The sequence below is a fragment of the Theropithecus gelada genome, chromosome 15 (genome assembly GCF_003255815.1).
Source record: "Theropithecus gelada isolate Dixy chromosome 15, Tgel_1.0, whole genome shotgun sequence".
Classification (NCBI taxonomy): domain Eukaryota; kingdom Metazoa; phylum Chordata; class Mammalia; order Primates; family Cercopithecidae; genus Theropithecus; species Theropithecus gelada.
Window position 1 is genome coordinate 40,572,092 of NC_037683.1, and position 14,823 is coordinate 40,586,914.

Consider the following 14,823-nt stretch of genomic DNA (forward strand, 5'->3'; position numbering starts at 1 on the left):
TTTCAGCAAATGGAAATTTTCAGCCGCAATCCAAAAATTTCTCCAAGGGTTTTAGTTCATAAAGGAGTGTATCAATGAAATAGCTTCTCTGAGAAAGACAATCACATGTAAATGGAAGTAGGAGGTATAGCATAGTAATTAAGAGTGTAGGCTCCGGAACCAAACCATCTGGGTTTGCATCTTAGCTCTGCTGTTTGCTAGCAATATGACCCTGGTCAAATTACTTAACTTCTTGGTGCCTCAGTTTGATAATCTGTAACATGGAAATAAAATTTTTATCTGATTCATAAAGGTTGTTATAAGAATAAAATGGGTTCATAGATGTGAAGTGCTTAGAACCATGCTTATTACATCATAAGTACTCAATAAATCATTAGCTAGAAGTAGGAGTCGCATAGTAACCACATGAGAAATGTTAGTTATTGTTAGTGGCAGTTGTCATTAACTGTACTTATATACCAGACTAAGAGCTCCACATGTATTATCTAATGTAACACAACCAAAAACCTAGTCTTTTTGTGGTTTTGGTCTTTTTTTTTTTTTTTTAGAGACAGGGTCACACTCTGTAACTTGGACTGGAGTGCAGTGATGTGATCATAGCTCACTGTAACCTTGAACCCTGGGCTCAAGCAATCCTCCAGCCTCAGCCTCTTGAATAGCTATGACTATAGGTGTGCACCACCATGCCTGGATAATTTTTTAATTTTTTTTTAAGAGATGAGGGTCTCACTATGTTGCCCAGGCTGATTTTGAAAGCTTGGCCTCAAGTGAACCTCCCATCTCATCCTCGCAGAGTGCTACAATTACAGGTGTAAGCCACTATCCCTGGCCTGAGAAGGTACTAGTATTATCTTAATCATATAGATGAGAAAGCTGAGGTTTGGAGAGGTTAGGTAATTTGCCCAAGGTACATAGTTAATGGGCAACAAGGCTGGGGCCAGGTCTGTCTAGCTCGAAAGCCTGTACTTTGAATCAAAACCCAAAAGGTTAAAAGTCAACAGTGAAAACAGCTCATCTGAGCTGGCTGGGTACTAGAGAGGCCTGCAGGACGCAGCCTGGTAACTGGCAGAGGCAGCCAAGCTGCTGGGAGGAAAAGTTCTGACCAAAAGCCAGGTGGGTCAAAGGGAAGGACAAGATGTTTCAGCCAAGAGCCTGGGAACTTGAGAATGGCATCCACTGAGCCAAGAATCATGAAAGAGAGATAAAGCAAGGAGCTAGGTACCTGGAGGAATTACAGTGAGTCAAATGGAACTAAATAATTACATTTTACCACTGTGTGCGTTTAAGTATGTCAGCTTGCCTCTGTATGTATACATATGTATTGACCATATGTCATTTGCCTGTGTGTACATATGTAATGAGTGTATCAGCTTGCCTCTGTACATATGCATAAGTGCCAAGCATATGTCATTTTACTCTGTGTACATATGTAAGGAGTGAGTATATATCAGGTTGCCTCTGTGAGAGTGTATACGCATGCATATTGGAGTATGACAGCTGGACTCTGTGTTTGCACATGCACATTTACATGTGTGTATCCACACATCCATTACTGTATTTATCAACTCATCTGTATATATACATGTGAACTTGAATCAACAGACTTTTAATTATTCTCCCTTCCTCCCAGTTAAAAATTATTCCCTAAAGTCTAATGGCCTGGGGGTTCAGCATAAGGGTCAATATTGTTGGATTCAGCACTTAGTCTAATTTCCTAATTGAGGGAGAATAAAAGTAAAACAGCAAGACTGCATTCTGAAGCTATTTCTCTCAGCATAGAACAATAGTAATAGTACATAAGGCAGCTTTGGTAGTGGTGACTTCAACAACGATGAGAGCAGGGGTCAGGGCAGGGCATGGATCTTGGTAACAATAGCCCCATTCACCCAGCATTCATCCAGCAGTATTTAGAGATTGCCCATTATCTGCTAAGCAACCATGTTAGGCAGTGAGGACACAAAGGTGAACAAGATAAACACCATCCCTGTCCTATAGTCTAACAAAGAAGTCAAATTTTAAATGTAAAGGCTTTAGCAGATGATCAGAATGTATCAGACTCCTACCATAGCAGGCACTGGGGGTATCAAGGAAAGCTTCCCAGAAGAAGTGATATTTAAGCTGAGGCGGGAAGACTGATGAGTTAGAAAGTGGTAGAGAGGGAACAGTATTCTATGAAGAAAGATCAACATGTAAAAATGGAATAAAGAATATGGCAAGTTCAAGAAATAGAGAAAACGCAACCGTGGATGAAGTCTGGAGAGTGAATGACAGAGAATGAAGTTGGGGAACCTTAGAAAGCAAGGGACAGATCACGTCAACCTTTTAAGCTAGAATAAGGGGCCAGGTGCAGTGGCTCATGCCTGTGATCCCAGCACTTTGGGAGGCCGAGGTGGGCAGATCACAGGAGATCGAGACCATCCTGGCTAACACGGTGAAACCCCGTCTCTACTAAAAATACAGAAAAAATTAGCCGGGCGTGGTGGCATGGGCCGGTAATCCCAGCTACTCGGGAGGCTGAGGCAAGAGAATCACTTGAACCCGGGAGGTGGAGGTTGCAGTGAGCCAAGATTGTGCCACTGCACTTCAGCCTGGGCAACAGAGCAAGACTGTCTCAAAAAAATAAATTAATTAATTTAATAAAATAAGCTAGAATAAGGATTCAGACTTGATTTCAAAATTATAAGCAGGGAATAACCTGCTCAGATTTGTGTTTTTAAAAGGTCACTTGGTTAAATGGGTGAACTGTAAGTTATGTTAATTACATCTTATCAAAGCTGTTACAAATCATTTGGGCTGCAGTGTGCAGAATGGATTGGAAAGGCAAAATATATGCAGGGAAATCATGAGGGGGCTATCACTGTGGTCCAGGTGAGTGAGGATGGCGGCTTGGACTAGGGAAGATGGGGACAAGTAAATTAATGGAATTTAGGAGGTAAAATCAGCAGAACTTGGTAACTGACTAGATGTGGGAGGTGAGGAAGAAAAAATGTCAAGCAAGGGTTAACTCCAGATTCAGTGGCATTTACTAAAATAGAAACTCTGGACAAAAAGCAGGTTTGGAGAGAAAAGGATGAGTTTAGTTAGTTCTAGGCACACTGAATTTGAAGGGCCAGTGAGGCTTCTGGATGGAGGTGTCCAGTAGCAGTTGAATTTATAAGCCTGGTGCTTAGAGGAGAGATTTATACTTGGCATATAAAGGTGGAAGGCATCAGAGGGTAAATTAATTGAAGTCATGAAAGTGAGTGTGATGATTTAATGAGATTTTGTAAAATTAAAGAAGAGGACTAGGCTGAAGCTGAGGAACACTGATAAGAGGTAACTAACTGTGACAGAATTCTCAGAAAATTCAGAAGGAAACTCGGAAAGAGCAGTGTCATAGTGACCAAGGAACAAAATGTTTCAAAAAGCAGGACATGGTCAACTGGTCGAATGCTGCTGATAGGTAAAGCAAAATGAGTCCAATGGATACAGTCATTTATAAGTCATCAGTGATCTTAGTAAAGCCATTTGGTAAAGTGGTAGGAGCAGAATCCAGAAAAGAGTTTATTGAAACTGACTAATAAGTAGGAAATAGAGGCCGGGCACAGTGGCTCACACCTATAATCCCAGCACTTTTGGAAGTCAAGGCAGGTGAATCACTTGAGGTCAGGAGTTCGAGACCAGCCTGGCCAACATGGTGAAACCTCATCTCTACTAAAAATACAAAAATTAGCTGTGCATGGTGGCGGGCACCTGTAATCCCAGCTATTCGGGAGGCTGAGGCAGGAGAATCGCTTGAACCCAGGAGCTGGAGGTTTCTGTGAACTGGCATCACAGCACTGCACTCTAGGCTGGGCAACAAGAAGGAAACTCCATCTCAAAAAAAAAAAGAAAAGAAAGAAAGAAAGAAGTGGGAAGTAGAGACAGAACGTTTAGACAGCTCAGCTGTTAAGGGAAGAAGAGAAACAAAGCTAAAGGTGACTGTGGGTAAAGAAAGTACTTTTTAAGACAAGACTATAACACATTTAAATGATGATGATAAAAATCCAATAAGGGGGCAAGGGGAGACTTGAGCATAATAACACAGGAAAAACGATAATCAGTTGCATAAGTTTTTTTTTTTTTTTTTTTTTTTTGAGACAGAGTCTCACCCTGTCACCCAGGCTGGAGTGCAATGGCGCAATCTCGGCTCACTGCAACCTCTGCTTCCCAGGTTCAAATGATTCTTCTGCCTCAGCCTCCAGAGTAGCTGGGATTACGGGCGCCCGCCACCACGCCCAGCTTATGTTTGTGTTTTTAGTAGAGATGGGGTTTCACTATGTTGGCCAGGCTGGTCTCGAATTCCTGACCTCATGATCCACCAGTCTCAGCCTCCCAAAGTGCTGGGATTACAGGCGTGAGCCGCCACGCCTGCCCTGCATGAGATTCTTGAGAAAACAGGAAGGAGTGGCATTCAGAGTACCGATAGAAGAAATGGCTATTAAAAGAAGACACTTTCTTCTTTGTAACAAGAAGGAAGGTAGAAAGAATGGGGGCTGTTGCAGGTGGTTTATAGTTAGGATTTTGAGATATTAAGGAAATTCCTGGATCACAGCTTCTATGTTCTCCCAGCAGAGCTTAGGAGAGATGGATAGCACCAGAGGCAGACAGCAGAGAGGCAACCTAAAGCTGTGATGCTTAGGAGGAGGAAGTTAGGAGTCTTTTCTCTCAGGTAGATGTTCCTTGGCACAGGGAAAAAACTATCCCCTGTCCTCCCCACCCCAGCCAAGGAGTTCTAAGGGAGACGATCTCTTAAGAAACATGTGGTGAAGTGGAGCCTTTGCTTTCTGAGTAGCCAGCATGACTTGAGGTAACCTAAATTCAGATTTTCTTAAACCCAGCATGCCTTCTTTCCATATGAATGCTGACAAATGGTCAAGACTGATTTAATCACCGTTTTGCAATCTTCAACAGGATAATGGAATCAGATAAGGATCATCAATGTATGCCAAAATCGTTGGGTGAAAGGTTACAAGGAGACAATATTCATGGTCTTAAAGCATCACCCCACAGATAACTTATTAGCTATGAGTGAAAGTAACTTTACAATGGAGTGAAAGTAACTTTATAATGACTGCTACTGCCTCCACCAGGTGATCAAATTTAGGGACAGTTTGCCACTATGTGCCTCCTAAAATGATGCAATGAGAGGTTCGTGACATTTATCTACATGATACCCTTGCTGACAAAGTTGAACCTGCATCTAATCATGAGGAAGTAACCAAATAAATTCAGAATGTGAGGGTACTTTACAAGGCCTGGACTTGAAAATAAATTTAATGTCACAAAAAATAAATAAATAAATAAGGAGAGAGTTTCGTTCTAGATTATTAAGACTAAAGAGACAAAACAACCAAATGCAATAAACCTTAACTGGATCTGAAAAAATAAACAGCAATAAAAGATATTAAGATAACTGCAGAAATTTGAGTGTAGACTATCTATTAGATGATACTGAATTAATGTTAATTTTCTTAGGCGTGATGATGGGATTATAGTAATCTAAGAGAATTTTCTTATTTTTGGTAGATACATGCTGAAGTATTCAGGGGTGAAGTGTCATGATGTCTGTAACTTCCTTTCAAATGGTTAAAAGAGAGGAAAATGAACCATTAACAATTGATAAATGTAGGTAAAAGATTAAAAAAAGATTTAAAAAAAAAACCCTCAGTGCAAACTATTTCTTAATTACTTCACCAAACATTTTTTGCCATGACCTTGGATAACTTTATGCTTATAAGCATAAACTGTGCTGCTTAATGTGCTAAATTAGATTGAAATCTTTAAAAGCATCATAGCAAGAAAATTGCTCTGCAAAGCTTTTTAGACATAAAAGAACTTCTAATTTGTGTAGGGGTATAAGTAAAGATATGGTAAAGTGGGAGAGCAAGCCACAAAATAATAAGAATGCTTTCCTGGGAGTCAGAAACCCTTTGAGTCTAGCACTTAAGACTAGAGATGTCATTCTCCTTATTTGCAGAGCAGGGCTAATGGTATAAGTTTCATCAGCCTGCTGTACAGGTACAGGAAAAACAGGATGTGAGAAGGATTTATAAACTGGAAATGGATATGCAAGTGAAAGGGTTTATAATTATCATGACATGTTGATGTCCTATTAGCAGTGGTTCTCAAACATCATACACATAACAAGCAAATGGGCAGCTTTTACAAGTATACATTCCAATCCCACCTCAGAGATCCTGATTCATTAGGTCCAGGACGGGGTCCAGAATTTGCTTTGTGAAAGCACCCCAGATTCTCTGGTGCAAATGATCTGAAAGCCACACTTAGACAACTGTCTTGGAGGAGTTTAGAGTGATCTAAATCCTTGCTATACATCAGTTAGTCCATGGACAAGCAATATCACCATCACCTGGGAGCTTGTTAGGACTGCAAAATTCACCCCATCACAGATTTTCTAAATCAAAATCTGCATTGTAATGAGACAGCCAGGTGATTCCTATGCATACTAACATTGCAGAAACGCTAATCTAAACGGCAAACCTGATTGATGATCTTTTTTTTTTGCCTTGGTCACTGGTTCTCAGCTTACTATCAGACAGAATTGGGATTGCCATCTTAGCTGTTGCTGACACTTACAACCTCACTTAGCACTTCTCTCTGCTTTTTTTGCTTCAGGCTCCTCAGTCTCCTGGCAGATCTTTGATGAACATAACCACCCAATCAGCGTGCTGAATTTCTCCAACGTCATAAACAGACCAATCAAAGCCTACTGACTTGGAATCTAAATCTAGTTAAGCTATTTACTAGCTATGTGAGTTCCTTTTCTTTCTTGTGGTGAAACATAACACAAAATTTACCATTTTAACCACTTTTAAGTGTCAGTTCAGTGGCATTAAGTACATTCACATTATTGTACAAATCACCACTATCCATCTTTAGATCTGTTGGTATATAATTTTGAACGAGTCACCTTAATCTCTCCAGGCTTCACTTCCTCTATAAAATATGAATATTATTACTTACATCTGCGGACTATTTTAAGAATTAAATGAAATAATACATAAATATGCCTAAAGCCCACAGAAGGTGTTCAATAAATGCTGACTTCCTTCCCTTTGAAGTAGATTTTCACATAGCCCTGGTTTTACAATGGAAATCATCTACCATAATCAATTGACTAGAATTTTTTGTTTTTTTTTTTTGTTGTTGTTTTTTTGTTGTTTTTTTTTTGAGACGGAGTCTCGCTCTGTGGCCCAGGCTGGAGTGCAGTGGCCGGATCTCAGCTCACTGCAAGCTCCGCCTCCTGGGTTTACGCCATTCTCCTGCCTCAGCCTCCCGAGTAGCTGGGACTACAGGTGCCCGNTTTTTTTTTTGAGACGGAGTCTGGCTCTGTCGCCCAGGCTGGAGTGCAGTGGCCGGATCTCAGCTCACTGCAAGCTCCGCCTCCCGGGTTCACGCCATTCTCCTGCCTCAGCCTCCCAAGTAGCTGGGACTACAGGAGCCCGCCACCTCGCCCGGCTAGTTTTTTGTATTTTTTAGTAGAGACGGGGTTTCACCGTGTTAGCCAGGATGGTCTCGATCTCCCGACCTCGTGATCCGCCCGTCTCGGCCTCCCAAAGTGCTGGGATTACAAGCTTGAGCCACCGCGCCCGGCCTTTTTGTATTTTTTTTAGTAGAGACGGGGTTTCACCGTGTTAGTCAGGATGGTCTCGATCTCCTGACCTCGTGATCCGCCCGTCTCGGCCTCCCAAAGTGCTGGGATTACAGGCTTGAGCCACCGCGCCCGGCCCAATTGACTAGAATTTTTAAAGGATATACAAAAATCTACATATTCTGGGCACATGATTGCCTTAGAACGGGGAAATTTATAAAATAGAAGTGGCCTATAATCTGTAGAATTGGGCAGTTTGAAATAAACAACAGTCAATTACATTTTGTCGGAAAAATTACATTTGGAGCAGCAACAACCTTTTTGTTCCCATTATATAGAAATTCTTGTATTGCCTATATTTAGATTGCATTTATAAACAGTTTAACTGTAATACAATAATCAATAACATTCATGAATGGTGCTTTCAACCTTGGGGGCTGATCCACTTGCATGTAGTATTTGAATTCCATTTATGTACACATTATCTTCTAAGGAGAAGGTAAAATTGATAACTTGGGTTACATGCAGTAAATTGAAAAAGTTAGTTTAATTTCAGAATTAGACTAATTAGAACATGAATTTAGAGATCCTCATCTCCAACACCCTTCTCTCACGAAGAAATTAGTATCCAGAGAGACCTAGTAACTTGCCCACAAAACTAGAACCAGAGCCCAGATTCTAGGAGTGTGTCCTGTTGTTCACTTGACCTTGAAGACTGGGTAACATTTCAGCAGCATAGGTGATGGGAAGGGATTGCAGAGAAGCTGGGAGTATTCCAGGTAGAGGGATCAACAGAAGAAATCGCACAGAGCCTGGCTCTGAAATTAAGAGACTGATGATTGTGTTAAAGGAGTATCAGAGTGAGGAGGCTGGAAGGCAATTGAAGATGAGGTTTTGTGATGGGAGAAGAGATAGTCTTAGACTCTTGCAAACACAAAAGATCAGAATAGAGAGTTAGAGGTTTTGGGGGGGTTGTTTTTGTGGAACTTTGGGGGATTCGATTTTACAATTTTCAAGGCTCTTCCATATTTGTACTCTCATGAGATCACAGCAATCCTGAGAAGTAGGTATTTTGCTGATGATGGTCTAATACTCAGGAGGTCACATCTTTGCAAAGCTAAGATTTGAAGTCAGATGCTGAATACAAAGGCTGTATATTATAATTCTTTTTTATTAATATTTTTAATTTTTTTTTAAGCAGAGTCTCACTATGTTACCCAGACTGTCTTCGAACTACTGGGCTCAAGTGATCCTCCCACCTTCGCCTCCCAAAGTGCTGGGATTCCAGACAGGCATGAGCCACCACACCCAGATGTATTGTTATTCTTGTTTTTTCTTTTTCTTTTTTTCTTTTTTTGAGATGGAGTCTCACTCTGTCACACAGGCTGGAGTCAGGTGACACGATCTAGGCTTACTGAAACCTCTGCCTCCCAGGTTCAAGACATTCTCCTACCTCAGCCTCCTGAGTAGCTGGGATTACAGGTGTGCGCCACCACGCCTGGCTAATTTTTGTATTTTTAGTAGAGATGGGTTTTCGCCATGTTGGCCAGGCTGGTCTCAAGCTCCTGACCTCTGGTGATCAACCTGCCTTGGCCTCCCAAAGTGCTGGGATTACAGGCATGAGCCACCGTGCTTGGTCTGTATTGTCATTCTTAAAAGCATGAACTCTGGAGCCAGACCACTTGAGTTCAAATCTCTCCATCCCCATGTAGAAGCCATATGACCTTAAAAAAAAAACGGCTAAAACGTATAATGTTTACCATATACCAGGCAGTATTCTAAATACATATGTCACTCATTTAATCCAACAACCCTATGAAGGGTATTCTATTATTATCACCATTTTAAAGTCACCCCCACTAAATGAAAAACAAATTTAGAGGAAGGAAAGAAGTAATGAAGAAGTGTCTCAGTAGAAAATCAGAGGAATGAGGACGCATTTGTTCCCTGGGTTCCCCATTCCTTGATTTATAATATAATCTCAACTCCTTGGTATCCCCCTAGTTCCCTTCCCACTTGTGATTCTGTGGTAGGTTAGATTACTGTTCCTCCTCTCTTCACCTTCTTAGGAAGAGTCTACTTCCCTCCTCCTTAGAGCTTCATGCTTTGGCCAAGGAGATGTTAGCAGATATAACACTGAATCATAAAATGTTCTTCTACAGTTGGGCTTGCCCTTTTCTACTTCTGCCCTGAGAAGAGCTTCCCCTGGATAGCTCCTGCCCCTTCAGCCTGGAAATAAAGGTGACCACATGAGACATTTGTCCCAGTCATACCCCAGATTTCTCAATGCCTGAGTGACTGGAGCAACTGCCTCCAGTCCCACAGAATGTTGAAGAACAACCAGTCCATTTCAAGAAACTCTTTGGAGACTCATAGATAAGAATCTAAATCTATATGCACGGCACCAGCCTCTGAATTTCCTTTTTGGTTATGCTGGAAGCTGAACCAGATGATGGGACAGGAAAAGAACTAGAGCCTTACCTTCCACTGCTACTTAGAGTATTTCCCCCATAGCAGGTAGTCTTTTGATTTTAAAAAATCGATTTTTTTTTTTTTTTTGGAGACAGTGTCTCGCTCTTGTTACCCAGGCTGGAGTACAATGGCACAATCTCTGCTCACTGCAACCTCTGCCTCCCAGGTTCAAGCGATTCTCCTGCCTCAGGCTCCCGAGTACCTGGGATTACAGGCACACGCCATCATACCTGGCTAGTTTTTGTATTTTTACTCGAGATAGAGTTTCACCATGTTGGCCAGGCTGGTCTCGAACTCCTGACCTCGTGATCCACCCGCCTCGGCCTCTCAAAGTGCTGGGATTACAGGCGTGAGCCACCACGCCCAGCCATAAAAAACCAATCTCTTAAATAACAGGATTTTGAATTTTCCTCCCAACAAACCCATAGAAAAGAAAACAGACCAGAGCTGACTTAAATCTCTTAGCAGTCACCAGGAGTCAAGAAAGAGAACCTATATTCCATTTTCCTATCTCATGGACTGACTGTCAGCCCTTTAGTGAGCATATGTGGTTAGTCCTTTCCCCCAAAACTGGCTGTGCTGTAAGGGCATTTTAGAAGTGGAACTGCAGATCCTCTCATTTGGAAGTAACAAGATCACCATTCTGTCCGTTCCAATCAGTACCTACAGTGAGAGAACTTTCATATACAATCTGGACACCTGGATAATGCAGAAACCAAAGTTTTCCACCTAATGATGATAAACTTCACTGTTAGATAAATGATCAGCTTGCAAACCCAACAGTTACATTGGGTAATAGAGGTTCAATAGATGTGTTCTTTTAAATCTTGCATAATTCACTTCTATAAATTGAATCTCATGCTAAATGCACCAAAAGCCTATTTAAAGAAATGCCATGTTGAAATTTTTCATAAAGAAAGTAATCTGAAAGTAGAGCCTGAGATGAGGTTAAAAAAGAAAGAAAGGAAACAATCACGCTCTTGTTTTTGTTACACTGGAAGTTTTATACACTGGGTGTTCCTAAACCATGGTACACCTGGGATACTTCCCCGACAGGGCAGCCTCTCTACAGGAGGGCACCCACATCCCAAAGACAACAATAATATTAAAATGCTTTATATCATTCTTTATTTTAAAAGTGCTTTACCAACATATACTAATCTTCACAACATTCAAGGGAGGTAGATAAGTATTACACCACTTTCACAGATGGAGGAACTGAGGCAGAGATTAGTAAATTGTGTTGAGGGGCATAATATACGGCACAATTAGGAAAATGATTTGTTGCAGTCATGGATCACTGAAGACCTTTCCCATGATTTCTGAGTACCATCAACACAAAAAGCAGCAGATGCAGCATTGAAGCAGGTCATCAGTAGTTTGGCTAGTCTAAGGCTAAATGTTACCTTGTTGATACCAGATGTTGAATATGCTGTCCTTTGGCAAGCATCCCCCTCACACGCATTCTTACATGCTTCCACCTCTAAACAGGGGAGAGGGGAGGCTGTTGTGAGTGCAGAAGGAGGAGGCAGAGAAACAGGGCTGGGAAGGAAGATGACAGAAGAGAAAACATGAACTGATACAAAAGCAAGGGCAAGGACAAACAAGACGACCCTCTGGGAACCAGTCCAACAGAAAGGAAAGCCACAGCAGAAAAGAATTGTCATTTGAAAAGCTCAGACATCCAGAAATGCTACTCAAAGGGTAATTCTTAGCAATGACATTCAAAGCCACTCCTCATTGCTTTGCCAACTATAATCATCAGGTCCTTCTGACATTCCCAGGAGGCAGAATCATTCCTTTCCCGTGGTCCAGTCCAAGTGCTGATGTAATTGATCTGACACTGCAGAGGCTGTTGACAACTCAAATGTACCCTCCCACCATGCCACCTCTCTTCCTCTGCACGTCTAGTCTCTTCAAAACAAAACAAAACAATGCATTTAATATTCTCACTGCAAAAATCCTAAGACATTTCGGGAGATTTTGATGCATAACAATGTAGGATTCCATGCATGAATTTTTATAAAAGGGACATGATGTGGATTAACAGCCCCTCTCAGCCAATGCTTGTTTATACAACAAGGAACTTTTTTTAAAATTATGGATACCAACTGTCTAGAGAAAAATTGGAGCACAAGGGAAAGAAATAACTTCTCCTGATCTTTCTAGTGGGAAGCAAATATAAGAGATGGTGATTTACATCCCACTAGCTGCAATGGAGGTACTGATGGCAGAGGAAGCACCAAATGAGTAGATGACCAAGGACCCAGCAGGGAGGGTCTAAGTCAGATGAACAGGTGGAAGTGGCAGCCCAGAGAGCTGAAAAAGCAGAAGTCAGGGAAAAGACATAGTAGCCAAAGAGGAAATGCATGGAGGTGTTGGTGTTTGAGGTTGAGAGGGAGGCATAGCACTGATCTGTGTCTAGGCCTTCCTAGGACAGGTTGGAGCCAGAAATACATCCTTTCTTCCTTTATTTCGATCAGCAACATCATTCTTTCAGACATGTAGCTTTAAAATCTTATCCCTTCTCTCCAACAAACAAGGTCAACTGCCAAGCCTTACTGATGCCACTTTGGCAATGCCCTTCACACTGGTCTCCCTTGTGGTTTTTTGGTTTTTGTTTTGTTTTGTTTTGTTTTTGAGACGGAGTTTCGCTCGTTACCCAGGCTGGAGTGCAATGGTGCAATCTTGGCTCACTGCAACCTCCACCTTCTGGGTTCAAGCGATTCTCTTGCCTCAGCCTACCAAGTAGCTAGGATTACAGGCGCCCGCCACCACGTCCGGCTATTTTTTTGTACGTTTAGTAGAGACGGGGTTTCACCATGTTGGCCAGGCTGGTCATGAACTCTTGACCTCAAGTGATCCAGCCGCCTCGGCCTCCCAATGTGCTGGGATTACAGGTGTGAGCCACTGTACCCGGCTGTCTCTCTGGTTTTTAGTGCAACCTCTTCTGGGTCCTGCTGTCATCTCATCCTAACCAGGGACAAACCCTCCTACCTGGTATCCCCTACTCCAGTCTTCTCTCTACTCAGTTCTTCTTCTACTTTTCTTCCTGTAGTACAGTTCTGATCATGTTACTGCCCCAACTCAGAAATTCCCCATGCTCTCACTCCCTCTCAATTATGTGTCTCATTATCTTGAATCTTCAACAGGACCTTGCATCTAGTGAAGTTCTTCTGTTTCCAAACCTCCACCTGCCAAAATGCCAACTCTGAAGACTTAGCTCCACTGCCATCTCCTCCATGAGGACTTTCTTCATGCTTCTGAGCTCTCTGCTGAGGTACAAACGCACTTTGAAGACATGCAGTGATCACGCACATGATAGCTGTGTACAACCCTTATATTCCCTACTGGGCTGTGTCCATGATTTGCCAAGGTGGGGGATGATGAACTGTGTCTTAATATTTACCTGTCTATCCCTTACAGCACCTACTAAGAAACGGTTATTGCATTTCTACCTCAGGTAAGAAACTGCTCAAAAGTGAAATGAATTGTGATATACTTGTTCACAAATGGAGACACTGCAACAAGTACCCTGTAATGTGATCTGACTCTCAGGATAAAACCAATCCATGATAGAGCTCAAGGAATGGGACAAGGGCAGGCAGTTTGGCCTATATATTTTGGAGTCAAGAAATCTGGGATTGAGGTTCTGCTTTGCCATTCGCTATCTATGGGCTTGACACCAGGTGGTTCTTCTTTGGGTGTCATTTCCTTCCTTCTGCACGGCCTCACGGGATGAAGAATAAAATGAGACACATTTGTGAATGCTATATCAGTGATTCTCAATCCCAATTATGCATCATAATCTCCTGTAAAGCTTCGGAAAAATACAGAGGACAAGGACCCAGCCCAGGTAAATTGAATCAGAATCCTCTGGAAGTGGGACGCAGTGGGACTAATTATTTATAAAATGCTATTTCTAATGCATAGCCAAGGTTGGAAGCTACTGTTAGAAACTCATAAGTACCATTAACAGTAGAGCAAGGTGCTTTAGGCTGCTGGTTTATCCTTTATACATAAAGTTAGGAATCAGTTCAATGCTTTTATAGTTCCATTAAAATACACTACTGTGTGCAAGCATTTTTTGTGTTCTTCTGCATTGTTGTGTGGTTAAGTTGTAAGTTCTGAGAGAATAATATCTAGCACCACTGTATGTAAAGATGTACCTAAGTTTTTATTTCTGAGAAATAAAAACTTCATAGAGTCCTCTGAAACCTTGCTATTCAGAAGTGTGGTAACCAGACAAGTATAACTGGCATAAACCAGGAACTTGTAAGAAATGTAGAATCTCAGACTCCACTCTGTACTCTCTATATTAATGAGGTTCTTAGATGTGTCAATAGGCGAAGCAAAGGCAATCTTTGCTCAGTTCACATGTATGTTTAGGGTCTGCTGTTCCCTGTCCTAATCCTAAAAGGGTAGGAGGGCATGAAGCATCTGGTTCTGTCTTCCACAAACCACTGAAGATTGGGACTTTATCCCGATGCTTCTTTCTCTAAAAGGGTCCATTTGGTAAAAACTAAATTAAGAACATAAATCCTCACAAAAAGACCTTTTCTTTCAAAGAAGACTAGTCTTCACAGGCTTTCTTCAAATAACCAGTTCCTTTGAGACATTGAAAATATAATTCAGTGTTAAAAATAAATTCATACCTGTTTTAAGTTGTGTGCTATGCATAAATAGCAAGTATATGTGTACCTTACCAAACTTACGGT